General features: G+C 59.8%; 1 protein-coding gene across 3 annotated transcripts in view; it reads right to left on the bottom strand.

The window, feature by feature from the left end:
* The window catches only part of NEDD4L (neural precursor cell expressed, developmentally down-regulated 4-like, E3 ubiquitin protein ligase), an 80,505-nt gene that overhangs the window by 57,815 nt on the left and 6,148 nt on the right, over positions 1–16,542 (bottom strand). For all 3 annotated transcript variants that reach the window (XM_026042505.1, XM_026042507.1, XM_026042508.1), the window contains exons 2-4: positions 10,102–10,183; positions 7,836–7,874; positions 6,041–6,094 (exon numbers count right to left, since the gene is read on the bottom strand). The gene's annotated coding sequence lies outside the window, so the exon portion shown is untranslated. The remainder of the gene's footprint in view (positions 1–6,040; positions 6,095–7,835; positions 7,875–10,101; positions 10,184–16,542) is intronic.

Raw genomic sequence — 16,542 nt, 5'->3', positions numbered from 1 at the left:
AGGCGCAGCGAGGCACAGTGCAGCGCAGCGAGCAGCTGCAGGGCAGTGGCACCACGGTGCTGTGCAGGCTGTAGCCTTGCTGCTCTGCGCTGGGCAGCCTCAAAGCGCACGGCTGCACCAGTGACACCCCTGAGCTCTGGGGTGGCCACCAGCAACACACGGCGCTTCACTGCMCAGGGCCACCTCGGAAAAGGCCTGTCCGGAATTTGCCTTAGATTACATCTCAGCCTCAGAGAAAAGCCTTTRCAGGGACTGTCTTAGCCCAACTGGAGCACCTCACGTACAAAAGAACAAACTCTTCAGGCTAGGAGTGAACTCCACGTTAACCCAAACTGCCTGCTACCAGACAAACCATTCTGGTAACAGCGCAGGGCGCATCCATGCCTCCGTCACCCTTCCCGTGGCTGGTGGGGCGCGTGGCGTGCTCCAACCCAGCTCGGGCGCCCTGGCCCGCGGGGAGGGCCCCGTGGCGCAGCCCGGGCACGGCCGAGGTGGTGCTGGCCGCATAGCAGCAGCTTCACAGCGCTGCACATGGGAGCATGCGCATGCGCAGTGCACACGCGCCCAGCGGCACCGTGGTCAGCGCGAGCCCGGACACCCGCAAGGCGGGCACCTCCTCCTGCGACACCGCGCCCGGCTGGGAGCGCAAGCGGGCGAGCGGGGCCTGACAGTGCGGGGAGAGTGTGGTCTAGCAGCGCGATGCGAGTAGGGCTGGGCAGTGCAGGGCAAGTGGGTAAGGAGGGCCCAGCAGCGCGGGGCGAGCAGGGCACAGAGCAGGGCACACACAGCGGGCACTCGAACCGCCTGCATGGCACGGCACACACCTGCCTGTAGCCAGCCATGGCCACGTTCTACTCAAAGGGGCGCCTCTGTCGCCAATACCTGCCACTCCTCTCAACCAAGACCTGCCAAGTCCAACAGAGATGCCCCGTGCCCTCTCTGTGTCGACGGGAGCGGGGATGGTGAGGGCAGCCACGACCCTCACCAGCTTGCACCCCTGCTCCAACAACGGCTCTGTGTGTTCTCGTGCTCCGTATCGGCTACCTGGGCCTTTCGGTGAGAATTCCCTGCCCATTCCCGAGCCTGAAGTGCCCCSTACGCAGTATCAACCCCACACGGAGCCGCGGGAGGAGAACTGCAGCAGAGCTCTGCTGGTGGGAACAGGCACCACGACCGTTGACTTCGTTACAAGGCGGCTCTCGCCGCGCGCAGGGCAGAGACGTGGSACCTTTCGACAGGCACAGCCGCCAGGCACGACCCCAGCAACGTGGCTGGGCACCAGCAGCACGGGCTCCCTGCGGATCAGCATCCTCGCTAACAGCACTTCCTTCTGCATCAAATCCACAAATAAATGATATCCAACACCATCGGCAAAATGGGGAGCACTCAACTCCCCGGGCGTGAGGTAACACATGAAGACGGGGTTGCACAGGGGCCTGCAGGCACGGCTTTTCCAAGGGACTGCCCTCTTGGTGCAAACCCTCTCACCCGCAGCAGAGGCAGACCCGGCAGAGAAGGGGCGTGCAGCGAGCGCCGGCGCTCAGGATGGGAGGAAAGGCAGGGCCGGCACAGCCCTGCGCGCTGTGGGAGCTGCGGAGCGGCCAACGCCGTGTCCGTGCACGCAGCCGCAGTCCGAGCCCCCTGCCCGCCCGTGCCATGCCAGCAGCTCCCGCACGTCGCTGCCGGCGGGGCGCGAGCTCCCCTTTTGCTGACTGCTTTGTAAGTGCCAGTAATGAAACACATCCTGCGGCCCGCGCTGCTGCGCGCGGCGGGAGCCCAGCAAAGGTCACGGGCCGTGGCCAGCCGGCGCCGCGCGAATAAATAGGGCGGCAGCAGCTGCTCCGCGCGGGCCGGCGCTGCCAGGCCCAGGCGCAGGGCGGCCCGGCCGCGCTGCCGAGCCCCAGGGCGCTGCGGCAGCAGCCGCCCTCGTGCCAAGCGCCTGCCCCGCTTGGGTGAGCGGTGGGTGCCGGGGRCAGAGCGAACAGCACTAACGGAGCAGCAGTGCGGGCGGGCGAGCAGCACCGCCTGCGCGGGGGCTCAGCCACGGCCTGAGCTGTCCCATCCGTGCCCCTGGGCACCRCAGCACCCTGACTGTGAGCGGGGCCAGGGAGAGGCGCCTGCTGGGGCCGGCCCCGCAGCCCCCCTCGCCCCAGAGGCCACAGCCGGCGCCCCTCGCGTCTCCGCAGGACTCCGAGCCCAGACTAGACACACTCGGCCAAGGACCACACGCACAGAAAGTAACCGAAAGGAGAACGGGGCACAGGGCTCTTCCTGCGTGGAGRGGACAGAGCGGTGCAGCACTAATGCACTGTGCTCGAGGCCTGAAATCCAAGTGAGGGAAAGAGACCTTCAAGGTTCCCGCATTCCGGATTTGCCGGCAAAGCTCCCGGCTGGCAGCAAAGGCGCTCCGGCTGGGGTGGGCTGACACGGAGCACGTTCCCTTGGCAGGAYACAGGCTGCGTTTCGCCTCTTTTTACTTTTCACCTCTGAGCGAGAGGGCGTTTTGCAACCCCCYGCACAGGGATCTGCTGGGGGCCGGGGCTCCGAGGCGCTGGAAGCTGCAGTGCGACACACGGCCCTTCGCCCGGCCTTGCACCGGGCAGGCCCCGTGCCCRGGCCCTGCGGCTCGGCCCAGCGGGGACTCTTCCAAAACACCTTGAAAACAAAACACRGCGGCTCTGCCATTACAGGAGTGAGCCCTGGAGGAGGAACTTTGCCATCCTGGTGCAAAATCGGAGCCAAGACAAATGAGCAGAGGGTTTATGTGCCCGTGCCAAGACTCGCGCACACTGCCTGAGCGGGACCTGCGCACTCGGAAAATCTGGAGCACAGCTTTAGTTTACGGAAGGTCCAAAGCAAAAGCAGCGTTTCCCAGTTTTTGTAAGAAATTCCCCCACGTTTGTGGCAGCTCAGACACCAAGCAGGCAGGGCCGGGCGCAGCTAGCCTGGGCTGCGCTGCGCAGGGGTGCCCGGKGGTTGCGCCGTTAGCGGGCACCACGGCGGTGCTTTCACACGGGGAGCGCAGGCTGCCGCAGCAGGGCCGTGTGGAGCTGCAGTGCAGCCGGCCGCGCTCGCCCGCTCTGCTCCGCCGAGCTCTTTCAGGCTGGTGTAACTCCGGGTCAGGCAGCACGCGGGCATGGGAGGCTGTGCCGGGCGCAGGGGCACGGCGAGCGCGGGGGCTGCGGCAGCGCGCTCTGCACCTCGTGTACTCACCGCGGCGGTGCCGGGCGCAGCGGCAGCTGGGGCGCCCCGCGCCTGCTCCTCGGGACCGCGCGTCACCAGGATTCGGAAGTGCTGCTGCCTTGAGTGCTGGTCCGGTCGGATCTTGAACAAGCATCCCTGGCCCTGGGCCAGTCGCTCTGCCGGGCCGCTTCCCGGCGCGTCCGCCGCGGACGCCTGTGGCTCGTCCGCGGGCCGTGGCACAGGGTGGGACGCGCTCCTCTCCAGCCGGATGCGCGGGTACCTCACCAGCCGGTCGCCCTTGGTGCCGGTGGGACYGAAGGCGAGGTCGCCCGTGGCACCCATGCTGGGGCTGCCCGGCGGCTGCTGCAGCTGCAGCACGAGGATGTTCTTGCTGGCGGCGGCTGGCGCGTCGGGCACGTGCTGCAGGGACCAGCGGCGTGGCTCGGGCGCCTCGGGGGGCCGCGGCGGGGGCGCCTCGGTGCTGGAGTTGCGCTGTGGGCCCCTCACGCCGCGGGCGCAGGCACTGCCGTTGAGGCGCGGCGCCGGCCGCGGGGGCGAGCTCGGCGGCGAGCGGCGCTCTGGGGCCGTGTCCACAGGGGTGCCGGCCGCGTCGGCGCGCTGCAGCGAGATGTGCACCGAGGAGCTCCTGGTGGGACGCGCCTCYGGGCCCGCCTGCAGCGGCGGGATGAACATGGACGTGCTGCGCTTGAGGGAGCTCGCCTCCTGCAGGTCCTCGTCGCCGYCGCCGCTGCGCCGCGACAGCGCGTGGGGGCCGCTGCGCCGCGGCAGCGTGTGGAAGGCTGTGAAGAAGTCGTCCTCCCTGTCCCGCTCCAGCACCTCGGACTCGGGCGCCGTGTTGCTGCGGCTGGCGCCGAAGTGCAGGCGCAGCCGGTGGGCCATGGCTGCGGGGAGGCCGCGCGGCAGCGAGGAGCCTGAGGGGGGGAGCGGCCTCCCATCTGCCGAGCCGGCGGCACTGCGGCGCGGGCAGCGACGGATAGCAGAAATAGCCCGAGTGGCGAGCGGCATTCCAGGCATGATTGGGTAGGAGCGAGCAGCTCCGCGCGCCCCGGCAGGGGTAGGACGGCGGGCGTCACGTGGCCGCTTCCCCTCCAGCGCAGGCCGGCGGGGTCTGCGCTGCCGCCGCAGCCTGGAACAGCACCTCCCCAGCTGCTGCTTTTCCATCAGGCGCGAGCGGCCGCGCGCAGGCGGCCCCGCGGCGAGCGCCCCAGCAGCGCGCGGGCAGGCACGGCAGAAAGACCCCGCCAGCCGCTGCAGCTCTTGCACTGTGCRGGGAGACCGGGCCAGCACGCGGGCACACTCCCCTCGCACCGCGGCGGCCGCCTCGTGCCCCTGCAAAGTCTCCCTCGCAGGCGCCCCGTGACCTACCCCACGCTGTCCTCCAAAACGCCACAGGCTCCCGTGGCGCAGCGCAGCCTCCCTGGAATGGGTGCCGGTGAAACACGCAGGGTGCCAGGGCACAAAGTTTCCTTTCTCGTTTGCGCAGGCAGCAAAGCTGAGTGGGAAGCGGGGCCGGGCGCCGCTGGCTCCTGCRCGCTCGTCTGTCCCGGGCGGCGTGCAGAGCGCAGCGCGGAGCTGGCCGCCCGCCAGCGCGAGCCTCGCTCGGCCCCGCGCCCGCCCGCCAGCACCGCGGGCAGAGCGGCAGAGCCCAGCGGGCGCCTGCGCAGCCGCACGCCCGCCCCGCGCACCCAGCACCGTGTGTGCCCGCTCGGCACGGCCACAGCCACGGCCGCTGCAGCGCCCGCAGCCACGCGGGCTCTCGGGGCCACAGGACTGCGCTGCGAACGGCTCGCGGCCCTGAAGGCAGCGCCGGCCCCAGCGGCGCCCGCTGCCCTCCGCTCCGGGAGCTGGTGTGCGCTCTCGCGCAGCGASTACAGTGAGCACAGCGAGCACAGCGAGCTCTGCTGTGGCTGCTCTGCCTTAGAACGCGCTGTGGGGAACCCGCCTCCCTCCGCACCGAGCCTCACGCTTGCAGCCAACAATCTCCATTTTCCCTGCGGGAGAGGGGGGTGAAGGGGGTCACTTTGGTCATTCAAGGTGTAGGGAAGAAACAAAGAGACCTGCTTCAAACCACACGAGTTCTGATGACAATGTGCTGTCCTGTCGAGACAGCCCATTGCGAGCCTCCTCCTCCTCCATGGACACGCGTGCTGACCCTAGCACACACTGTCCCACATCCTCAATTTCACGAGGCCAGCAAGCCCAGCAGAGAAAGCACTGCACTCAAGTAAAAAGTTGCACTTCTTAATCCATAAATAACACAGAGGTACTGACATTTTCAGAAGAGAAAAGTGGCCAAAAGTCATACTCCCAGGACAGCACTGCTGTAATATATGTAACCTCCTCTGTTGACAGCGATGGGGTTGCTTGCTTCACGCACACCCATGTGAAAACCTTTCCTAGGTAACCACACCGAAAGCAAGGAGCAGTAAGGCGGGAAGGGCCGGGCAGGACCCTGGCCCTGGGAGCGCGGCGCGCGTCCCGTCCAGCTCCCCGCGCAGGCCGCATGCGGGGTGCGGCACACAGCTCTGCTCCGCAGCACGGCCGGTGCGGGAGGCAGCGGCTTTGCACCCAGCCCAAAGCCTGACACTGCCTGTGGGCGGTACACGAGGGGCCCGGGGAGGCGGCACCGCCAAGGACACRGGTTTAACAACGGCCGTCCCTGTCGGCACTACCCAGCAGGGCAGTATTTTGGTGCTAGCTCTGTAGCGTTTGGTGCTGTTGTGTGGCATCCCCATTCCCCAGCACGCTGACTTACAGACGGGCACACAAGAAACCTTGAAGAGGCGCCCGTTACCCAGAGCCCCCTGATTTGCAGCACACCGAGGCCAGCACTCACCAGTCTGTTCTCATCAAACACTTCGAAGAGGAGGCGATGATTGGTTGGGTTCACCTGCAAAAAACCCAGGCAAGAAAACGTCACTTTGGGTTCAGCGACTTTGCAATGACCACAACAAGCGCTAGGCAGTGCATGGCTAGAGCACGGCAAGCAYGAGGGCACGCCAGGTCTGTGTCTGTGTGAGCAGGACCAGCCTAACAGCTCCGCTCTGCCCTTCTCTGGAAACACCCGTGGCTCTGGGCCCTGCACACAAGGATGCACCCTGCCCGGGTGGGCACTGCGGTGCCGCAGGGTGGCCCGTGAGGCTGCGGGCACCGCTGCCCACCCCGTGTCCCCGCACCCGCCGCGCGGCCCCTGGGCACTGCTGCCCGCCCCAACTCCCCGCGTCCGCCGCGCAGCCCCCGGGCACCGCTGCCTGCGCCAACTCCCCGCGCCTGCCGCACGGCCCCTGGGCACTGCTGCCCGCCCCAACTCCCCGCGTCCGCCGCACGGCCCCCGGGCACCGCTGCCTGCCCCAACTCCCCGCGTCCGCCGCACGGCCCCCGGGCACCGCTGCCCGCCCCATGTCGCTGCACCCGCCGCGTGGCGCCGTGGGCACCGCTGCCCACCCCATGTCCCCGCACCTGCTGCGCAGCCCCCGGGCACCGCTGCCTGCCCTCTCCTCCAGTGCTGGTCAGAGTGCTCCAGAACACAGCACTCAACTGGGTSAGAAGGATTTCACTGACTCACACTCATATTAACTGCTCACAGGACCTTTAAAAGCTACTCTGTCCACGCTTAAAAACTTGATTTAAAACCCCCAAAGCAGTGTATTAACAAGAATACAGCAATTTCAATAGTTCCCACAAAAATATAATCCGGATAGTCAACTGCTGCCCTCCCTAAACAACCGTCGCAGCTACTGCTCRCAACACACCACAAAGACAAGGCCTGTTCTCGAGCAGCTGTTTAAGATTAAATTTTAAAACTACTGAAATTTTACCTAACCTCCCTTAGTGAAAGCTGCAGCTGGCTGGTTATTAACTCCCTGGAAACTCCCTTGGAAAAACATTTCCACAAACTAMAGAACAATGTTGGTTTTGACCTATTCTCTTCTATGTCCTAAATCTATTCTGCCTCTTCTGATAATTACTATTTCAATCCATCTTTCTCCATTTTCAGATACTTAAATATTCTTTTTTTTTCCTGAGAAAATGTCCATCTACTACTTTAAACTTTGTTATGTTGTTTTAGCTGATCTTTTGTAATTTTTACTTTAAAATATTAAAAGGTAAAAATTAACTACAAGAAAAAGAAATACTTTTATTTCTTTTATTCTATTTGTCAAGCAAGATAAAAGTCATGAGAAATTACTTTTTCCATCTTCTTCCTCTATCTTTATACTTCTTTCTTTTTCCCACAATAGGTTAAATTTCACAGTGTTTGCAAACAAACAKTTATTATTTTTTCACATTACATGAGCAGTTGGGAACCACAGCAAACACGCTCTGCTAAAATCGCATGCTSCAGTGCAAAGACTTGTTAATTGTTCAAATGCACTGATCAAAACTTACACTAAAATCTCACTACGTTGTGTAATAATCCATCTCTCTATTAACCCCCTGACTGTCTCTACTTACTCTTCAGTCGCTACAGACAGAGGCTTGAGGGGCACTGACACTGAGACAGGGGCATATTTTATAAAACTATACTAATGCGGAATAAGAAAATAAACTTCTTCCCAATGATATGAAATATAGTATGATTAATTGTACATTTTACAACAATGATTCATTGCATATAAAGGGAAACTTACTCTAAAGTAAAATTCTTCATTCCATTTTGGATTCAGAGTCTGTAAAAAGAAATGAACATTTTCACACGTTAAAGTCTCCTYGGGCTTGGCAGTCTGCAGGCACCAAAACGGGCATGCACATCGTTAAAAACGTCCTTAGAGGAGAGAGAAGCTTGTCCTAACAAACGCACCAAATAAAACTACTGTCACCGTGATTTAGAACTTCTCTATTGAGCAAACCCAGGGTGGGAGAGTATTTGAGTCAGATGATCCTGGAATAGATGCCAAGTATAAATATGGTTCTATGAGTAAAAGGCAAATCACCAGGAACCTATAGAAATAACAACCCCCAAATTATTTCATTCTCTATGTTCATTTATACCAAGACTATAAAAATATACACTCATGCATATTTTAACCACAAGGTCAATTTTAGGCCTACAAAGATCAAGGCAGATTTATAATGTGAATTGAAAAAGGAAATTTAAAAAAAAAAAAAAAAAGGTTCCTTTGCTTAGGTACTTTATTTTTCCGAACCTCTGAGAAGTCCAAGGAGCACCATAATTTTGCTTTACTAACCAGAATCAAACATGGGCAGAACAAAGCACGCGGTGGTTCAGCACACTCAAGGGACCCAAGCGGGAGCTGCAGCGGGACACGGGCGCTGCTGCGCCAGGAACCTGGGCGCGAGGCTCCCTCGGCGCCGCCGAGCAAGGGTGCCGCGTGCCCGCACTGCCACAACGCGTGCRCCTGGAAGCTGCCTTCCCAAAACTGCTCCTTCCCAGCAGCGCTCGGTCCGCGAGGCAGCCCGGCACAAGCACCCGCAGCCAGGCAGCGGCTCCTCCGTCTCCAGCCACCCAGCGCGGGCAGAGCGGCTCCCAAAGTGCCAGCGAGAAACACCGGCGAAGCAGAAAAGCTTGTGTGAAGAAAGACTCCAGAAATAAATGGATGAATAACTGCTTCATAGCGGATGCTCGCAGAGAAACAACAACGAAAAAGACCCATCAGCAAAAAGAGCTGCAGCCTAAAAAGGGCAAGTAGCGCAGAGATAAAGACCTGCCAAGAGTCAAGCTGAGCTAGATCTTCCACAGGATATCAAAACAAGCACGAAGGAGGTTTTTCGACCATATAAATAAAAAGGGAACGAGGAAAGAAGTGGTGCTACTAAGTAATGAGGCTCAAACGGGAGAAAAAAAAAAACATATTTAGGTATGGAAAATTATGCTTGACATTACAGTAAAGGCCGAATAGCTGACGGGAGTCAGTGTGCAGACAGGAGCTATCACCACCAAAGGAGAAGCGAAGCTTTAAGAGCCCAGAGCAGTCAGTTTGAGGGAATGGGATAACCTTTTAAAGAACTGACAGATGAAATCACAGCCTTAGCACCAGGAATTCAAAAAAAAAAAAAAAAAAAAAAAAAAAAAGGAAAAAAGAAGAACTCCTCTGAAGCGGGTATGGCGAAGAAGGGGAAGAAGTGCGCGTTTCCACGAGGCAGCCCCGAGCCAGGCGCCGCTGCGGCCGTGCAGCCCGCGAGCGTGTGACCCTCCGTGCAGCCCGCGAGCGGCCCCTTCCCGCGGAGTGCGAGCCGCGCGGGGCCGCTCGGCAGCTCCTCGCTGTTCACACTCCYGTCGCAGGGGACGGGCTGCTCGGCCAGCTTGTCTCTCAGCACCCGGAGCGTCCCTGACGGCCCCGGACCTGGCATCGACTTGCACACAAATGACAGCTGGTGCTCCGACTTTCAGAGAGGATCTTTCTATTTTGTGTTCCAAATAAAACAGTACTCCCCGTTCTACTTTGCAAAATTTCTTTTTAAAGGAAGCTTAGCTTTCGAATTACAAGTGAAAGGATTTTCAGTGCATTTTGGGGCTTTTCTTATGGCATTATCTTTCACCATTTGGGTCCCGCTTTTAAATGCCTGCATTGAGGAACAATTTTGAAAACATCAAACTTTGAGCAGGATCGTTTTGAAGACTGACCATTTTTGCTAAAAGTCAAGCAAGCACTAATTAAAATACAGTTTCTTGGCCCTCATTTCAGAAGCGTCTTTCCTCACAACGTAACCCCGAGAAGCGGAGCGGTGAGCGCTGCACGTGACGCACAACATGCCACACGTCACGGTAAGCTGCCCACGCGGGGGTTCTCCCGCCCGCCTCCCCGCCCGCCCCTCGTGCATGCAACGCACGCGCTCCCGCACGTCYGCGCCAGGCACCAGGTGTCCCCTGCTTCCCAGAGGCGCATCCCAGCAGCCCCGGGCCTCCAAAGCTGTGAGACTGAACCGTACACCTACCTTTTTAATGGTTTTTGTCTGCACCAGAGCGAGTTCTCTGTTCTCATCTGCTACATACAAAGAAAGTTTCACATAGGGGTCACTGCAAAAGAAGATGTCACATTTAATGGGAGCATAATTCCACAGCCACATGCAGTCCCAATATAAATTTGTTGTTTAATGTGGATAAAATAGCAACTTCTATTCAAAGTATTTTTCCTGAAACAAAGCGATTATAACAAACTGCTAAGACATCTAATCTATTTGCCCGAATCAGCTCAAATTGATACGCGCTGCAGCAGGGCAGACAGGGACGGTTCGATGCGAACRTCAGCACTGCCGCTTGCTGCCGCCGCCGGGACCCCCTGCACGTGCACGAGGGGCCAGGTGGGTCCCGGGTGGGGGGCGCCCGAGCTCCRGCAGCCCCCAGGAACGGCCTGGGATGGGATGGGATGGGGGCGCACGTCCCGCCAGCCACGCAGGCCTCGCCCGGCGGCAGTGCCTCCAGCCGCCCCTTGCGGCCATCCCAGTGCCGGCCCCTCGGCTCTGTCCCGCCGAGCTCCGAGTGCCACCTCGGCTGCCACCCGGGGCCACCCTGTCAGGCCGCGGGGCACAGCAGGTACCCCAAGTACCACCCAGGCTGCAGGGCACAGCGGGTGCRCCAGGTGCCACCTGGACCCGTTACCTCCTGCCTTGCTTCGCCGGCCCTCAGCTCCCTCTGCCTCTCCGCAGCACAGAGAAGGAGCCGATGCTCCCGAAAGCCGCAGCTCCGCACGCCAGGCCCGGGAGCCCCGAGCTGGGCTGCGCCGGGCACCACCCCGCCCCACGTGCGGCTTCCCCACCCCATTGGACCCACCGGGCGCCCCGGCAGGTGCCGCTGCCCGCGTTGCTGCCGCGGCGAGCGCAGGGCACGAGCAGGGCCGCGTGTGCGGCGGCCGCGCTCCCCGCTCGCCCCGAGGGGCGAAGGGTGCCCACCCAGGCACCRCCCGGCAGAGCCCGCGAGGCCCCGGCGCCGCCTCCCGCGCCCAGGGGAACCGCTCGGCCGGAACAGGTGATCCTCGGAGCACTTGTGCTTGTCCGGCACGCGGGCGAGGCGACAGCCTGCGCGATGGGAATGATGYCTGTGCCCGCAGCGCGCCCGGGTGCCCAGCTCCGAGCACGACAGTGCGCCACGGGAGTGCTCAGCCTCGAGCAGACCAGCGTGTCTTCAAGCAACACACTGAACTGAAACCTGTCTTTTAAGGAATACAGATTAGCAGGTCGAAAGGAYCCAACTACGTGAAAATCCCCCTGCAGAGGCAGGATAACTTCAGCCGAAATGAAAGGAAATGCATGGAAGAGCAGGAGCTGCTCCATGGCTCCCTCCAGCACTACAGGGAGCACTTGGGGCTCCTGCAGGGAAGAATAAATACCAGCAACTCAGATCATCCATCTATTAATTCAGAGAGATTCAGAGATCCTCTCAGCTGTGGTTCTCTGACACTTAAATTTCAGAACCCAGCTATGCAACAGTTATCGACAAACACTAGTCAGTATTTGAGTGTGCATCTTACTAGGTGCTTTATCTATGTGGAAAATAAATATCACRGGGGGGTAGAATGACTGTAAGAACAAACAGAACATCATGCTGAATTCATTATTAGAGGAACATAAATACAGCTATTGCTACTATAACTGAATTAAAGTCAGAGTAAGCGCTGAAGTTTACATGAAGGCACTATACCGATTTTTCAATTTTTTTTTTTCAAAATTCAAAAAAATACTGCTCTGCAAATTGCTCAATGCTCTGTGCTTCCCATTACTTATTAGCACTTATTAGCACGGTACCCTATTAGTGGGAAGCAGCAGCAGAACCCAAATATTCATCAAAACAACTCAGGAGCTTCCCATCTTAGCAGGGAGTTAACACTGTTTCTCCAATAGCCTCCAAACTGTTCCCGCTTGKAAGCCTGCGATGCTGACGGCATTCCCACATTTCCGGCTGGGAGAGGGAGGACAGGGAGGCGGCTGGCAGGGGCAGGGTGCAGGAGACGCAGCATGGGCCTGGGAACAGCAAAAGCTGCCGGCGAGCTCCGTGTGCGACGCGCAGGCGGCGGCGCCCGCACGGGCTGCCCCGCGGCGCTGCAGCTGAGCCAAGGTGCGCACGGTGGGGAGCCAGCACCACGTGGAGCGGCATCCCGCTTCCTAGCCSCACAGCATCCCGCTCCCGGGCCCCGCAGCATCCTGCTACACTGCCCCACAGCATCCCGCTCCCCAGCCCCACAGCACCCCACTACACAGCCCCACACCATCCCGCTCCACGGCCCCACAGCACCCGGTTCCACGGGGTCCCGCTCCACGGCTGCACGGCAAAGTGGGGCTCGCAGGCTGAGCAAAGGCGGCGCCTGCGAGAGCAGACCTGAAGGCCAGGCTTGCTCCCGACACAGCCTCCGAAGTCACAGCACGCCAGTGTTCCTGCTTACCAAGCAACCTGCTTGATGAATATATTTAAAATGTCCACCTGAAACCGTGCTTTAAAGTCACTTCAAATCATCTCCTTTCCTGTGCAATTCAACTTCAAGTCCTGTGCAGCCAGTAATTTTGGAGAAATATTTGTAAACAGGCAGTAATTTGGCAGTAATACCAAATGTTTTCACGCTCTGCTGTGAAGATGTACTTGAAAGCACGGAGCGAAGACATCAGCTAACAGGCAATGTTGGTGTGGGGGCTCCAGGCCCTCAGAGCTTTGCTTTCTGTTCTTGTTCACCGTGCGTCCTGGCCAGCGGCAGGCATCCCCACGTGCCGGGCGCCCCAGGTCCGCGCGTTCCCTGCGAGGGGCCTGGCGAGGCGGCGCCGCCCGGGCGCCCCAGGCTGCAGGGGAAGCAGCTCCAGCCCCGTGCCAGGGACTGTCCCCAACCAGCTCCTCAGAAGCGGTCAGCAGTGCTTATCTCCGAGTGCAAACCGCCCCCGCAGGCAGCTCTGCACTGGGAACAGGCGCTGCCGGGCTCTGGCCGTACAGGTTTCCGCGCTCTCTCATGTGCCTTTCCCAAAGGGCTCCCCACGGGCACGGCAGCCCAGGGCGGCACTGTCACGGAGGTGCTCCCAGCGGCACCAGGCTCATAGAATCATAGAATCCTAGAATGCTTAAGGTTGGAAGGGACCTCAGAGGCCATCTAGTGCAACCCCCTGCTCACGCAGGGTCACCCAGAGCACGTGGCACAGCGCTGTGTCCAAGCGGGTTTTAAACATCTCCACAGAAGCAGACTCCACAACCTCTCTGGGCAGCCTGTTCCAGTGGGCCGGTGGCAGCCGTGCCAGGCCAGGTCGCCCTCGCACTGTGCCASGGAGCGGCGTCTGCAGCGGGACGTCTGCACGGACTCCACCGGATTTTCCTTTGACTATGACGACATTCCATTACAGACACCAGCGCTCGTTGATTCCAGGGTGAATTTTCAATAACTCACAGGAAAACTCTCCAGGCTTTTTCCCTACTATCCTTGTGTTCATTTGAAGATCTCTATACTCAAAGTATTTCAACATAATGGAGAATTAACAGCCCAGTTCTTGCCCCAAATGCACAGTTTCAAATGACACTGCATACGGATGTATATGGTTGATTTAGATTATGCTCTAGCCAGAAGACAGTAAAATATGGAATATTTAAAAGCACAAAGGTGCTCAAATTGCCTGAGTTTTTTCACGAGTCAGACAAAGAAACACTGTTGACACCCCGAGGAGCCGCACGACAAGCGCCCCTCGAGGCGTCGCACGCGCCCCCGAGCACGGTTTGGGCGCTGCTCCCGGCCGCGCAGGCCCACGACGGCTCCGCGTTGCGGCGGTGCCCGGCAGCGCCCAGCGCTCGCCAACGGGCTTCCCACGTCACAGGACATGGGCTCCAACACCCGAAACGTAATTAGCCAATTCTGTGCATTGCAGTTACACAAACTTCCCGGTGTTTCGAAGTCTATAAATAACGGCTAAGCTTTTCAGAAAGCTCTTACTTAGAACCAGGCTCGAATTCTAACAGCTAAGTTGGTTGCAAATACGTAAGGCCAAGCAAAATAAGTAGCTCAGTTTTTAAAAGCTTCTGCTTCAGTTTTTAAAAGCTTCTGGTTCAGCAGCTGCAGCTGAAGGCAGCGGCGCGCGCACCCGCAGGACAGGGTGGCCGTCAGAGGGGAGCGCACGGCTCCGGCTCCGCTGGCACAGCCGGCACTAGGGCGCTCACAGCATCCAGCGCCAGCGGCCTGGAAGRGCTGCGGAAAGTCAGAGCAGAGCTGTTGGAAAAACTGCAGTTCTTAACGTTAAAATAAGAGCTATTGGGGATAATTTATACCTTAACCTGTCTCTTTATGCCGAATCACTCATTTCTTTAAAACTAAATTCAGGAGAAGAATGCACAGCACTTTAAGCATTTGGCAGACAATACTTTCCTATTCTTGGGGCCAAGGAAAACACCTATTACTCAACCACATTTCGTGGTAAATTCCTCAACAGATCTGCAGTTGTCGTGTAACAAAACGGTTATTAGCAGGCTCTGGGCGCACGCGGGCTCCCTCCGGAAGCGGGGCAGGCATCGCGGCGCGCAGCCCCCGCGGACCTGCTCCGTGCCGGGTCCGCGCGGCTCGAGCAGCGGGGCAGTGGTGAGCGCAGCGCCGTGCGAGCGGAGCAACTCCCGCCTTCGGGAGCACCAGGGGCCTCCGAGGCCTCTGCTCCCCCGTGCCCGGCTGCCGAGGCACCGCGGCCTCCCGAGCGGCTCCCGTCCCAGCTCTGCAGTGGGGGCAAGGAGCTAACGCAAGGGTGGCTGAAGGCCCTGAGCAGTGGCCCTGCCTCCCTCCACTCCGCTTATTCACTGCACRAGGACTTGCTGCGGCTCGGGGGGCCCGCAGCCCCATGGCCACCCCGGGCTAGGCCTTCTCTCACAAGCAGCTTGCTGGCCTCCCGCTGCATAGCCTGGACCTGTTGGTGCCGCCTGCCGGCAAGGCCAGGCTTCCAACGGCCTCAGCCGAGCCAACCCTACATTAGCAGGCCAGAAAGGATATCAGGTGGTATTTAAACCAGAGACACTCCGCGCAGGAGGAAGTTTCCCATGCAATAAGGGGCTGCTCCCTCTGCAGCACTGCAAGGGCTGCGACAAGCAGCGGGCGAGAGCAGCGCAGCGCAGCCGGCTGCTCCGGCCCCTTCCACGCACGGTGCTCGTCCACGGCAAGGGCTGCCCGCGACTGCTCCCCGCTCCAGCACCACTCGGCTCTCCCCGCAGCCTGCGGAAGATAGCGCGGCTCGGAGAGCGCCAACGCGGGAAGGAGCAGGCAGCAAGGGCCGCCCGTTCAGGGGACGCAGGTCCCAGGAGCGCTCGGTTCAACGCCTGGTGGCCCCTCTCCTCTCCTCTCCTCTCCTCCCCTCCCCTCCCCTCCCCTGATGGGAAGCGCCGAGTTTGCTCCACAGGAGCCCACGTGCCAGTGGGAAGGACACGGGGGCTGCACGGTGCCTTCCCGGCCCGGACGCACAGGGTGTGCGGGGCCCGTTCATGGCGGGGCCGGGGCAGCCGCTGCGCACCGCGCGGAGCCGCTGCCGCCCCGCGCAGCCGGGATCCTGTTCGGACCACAGGCCGGGGTGAACCTGGAGACTGTGTCTAACGGGGCGCCGCAGAGCGAAGCACTGTCGCCTACCCAGATACGTGGGAACCACTGTCTGCTTCCTGCCCAAAACAGCATTTTTAACTTCCAACGGCGTGCGAGCTACGTGCTGGCAACGTGCTGTTAATGCTCCCAAGGGCTCAAGAGATTGTACTTAGTTGCATAATATTACTTATTAATATTTTCCTGCTTATTCACATTAGTTTTCAATTTAAACAGAGTATTTCATATTTCTTCACACAGTAATAGTTTCAGGATGGCACTCTTCATACATTGACTTCAGAGTTCTGTGAGCAAGAGCCCCAAAGGGTTATTTGCTGGCCCGAAGCGGAGATGTGCCACGTTCCTCCGCCTCTGCCGCTGGTGGGCAGCCGTGCAGCAGCTCTGCACGCCTGCTAGAAAAGGGCACTGCGGGCTGGGATCCGACACACGCAGCCTCCCGACCATAAACACGCAACACTCCTAAATATAGGACGAAACAGGGAAAGCACATAAAACATTGAGGCCGCTGCTACCTTAGATCCCTTGCACTCAGTGATTTACTGCGATCAGACGCAGAGGAAAGAGAGACAGCAGTTCTGACCCATTTAAGACCGAGAAGGTTGAGCTCGAACACGTGGGCGGGAGGCTCCTTCCCCTGGCAGGGGCAGCGCTGGGCGCAGCAGCTGACGGCAGCTCTTGGGCAGGTAACACGGAGTGTCTGAGCGCAGGTGCCTCCATGCTGACCAGGGGGACAGGCATCAGGAAGGCGCGGGCGGACACAGCGTCCACACAGACACCCCTGCCCGGCCCTGCCACATGGGCCGCTGCGCGTGAGGCCGTGGCTGCCGAGCGCGAGCTCGCAGCGCAG

Source organism: Nothoprocta perdicaria, unplaced genomic scaffold, assembly GCF_003342845.1.
Source record: "Nothoprocta perdicaria isolate Ctin4 unplaced genomic scaffold, notPer1 scaffold_306, whole genome shotgun sequence".
Lineage (NCBI taxonomy): Eukaryota > Metazoa > Chordata > Aves > Tinamiformes > Tinamidae > Nothoprocta > Nothoprocta perdicaria.
This window is presented reverse-complemented; position numbering and strand designations above follow the sequence as displayed.